Here is an 873-nt window from a genome sequence, read left to right on the forward strand (position 1 = left end):
TCTCTCTCTCTCTCTCTAAACTTCTGTAATTCTCTTTTTCTTTCTGGTTGTTATGCGGTGTCCGATCCCCTCTCTGTGTGGTGTAGCTGTCCCACTTCCTGACGTGTCTGTCTTTTGTCAACAGGTCCCCGCTCACCTGGCCGGCGGCTGCTGCTGGACTTTGAACATCTGGAAGGTAAAGCGATACACTCAAGAAAAGTGTCGGGGAGAAACTTACCGCTGAGCCGCAGGCGTCAGATGAAGCTCGGGCAGAGAGGGAAGAGAGGAAGAAAAGAAGAGCAGATTGCAGAGACTCACTCGGAAAAATTCTACGTTGCGCGCGTGAGTGTGTGGCTGCGCGTGTGTGGGACACACCCCAGTGCACACGGACTCTGGTACAGCCCTTCTCCAAAAGCACTCTGGGAAATGTTGTTTTTTAGATGTTCTGAAGTTGCTGGGGTTCCAAACCCAAACACGGAGTCAGTAAAAAGATAAATAAATAAATAAAATAGATATATTCATCTTTATTTCATATTGTATATTTTACAATGACAGCAGTCTGAACAGAGTATAAAGGTAGGCTACATAAGTAACAAAATATCCTGTGTGAGTATTTTGGCTGAAAACAGGTAGCTGAGAGTAGTGAGACAAAGCTGAAGGCCATAAAACCAAAACTAGGAGCAGGGAGATGCTAAAACACCCCTTACTCCTAATTTCCACTGGGTGCGGAACGGCTGTGGATCCGCCCCGGAACGACAGCGGAGTCTTTAGGTTTCCACTAAAGTCAATGTGTGTGTAATGGCCAATTTGGCTATATACGTTTGTTATGTGTGTAGTGTGTGTGTGAGCGGGAGGTCTGCGTAAATGGTTGGTTGTTACGTCACCTGCGCACCT

At 46.6% G+C, this 873-nt stretch overlaps 1 protein-coding gene across 1 annotated transcript in view; it reads right to left on the reverse strand.

The window, feature by feature from the left end:
- Nucleotides 1–863, reverse strand: part of anxa5b (annexin A5b) — a gene marked incomplete at its 5' end in the record, with an annotated part of 10429 nt that extends 9566 nt beyond the window's left edge. Inside the window, 1 exon segment of the mRNA XM_032540422.1 lies at nt 218–863.
- Between the last annotated feature and the right edge of the window lie 10 nt (nt 864–873).

The sequence above is a fragment of the Etheostoma spectabile genome, chromosome 2 (assembly GCF_008692095.1).
Source record: "Etheostoma spectabile isolate EspeVRDwgs_2016 chromosome 2, UIUC_Espe_1.0, whole genome shotgun sequence".
In the NCBI taxonomy this organism is placed as follows: Eukaryota; Metazoa; Chordata; class Actinopteri; order Perciformes; family Percidae; genus Etheostoma; species Etheostoma spectabile.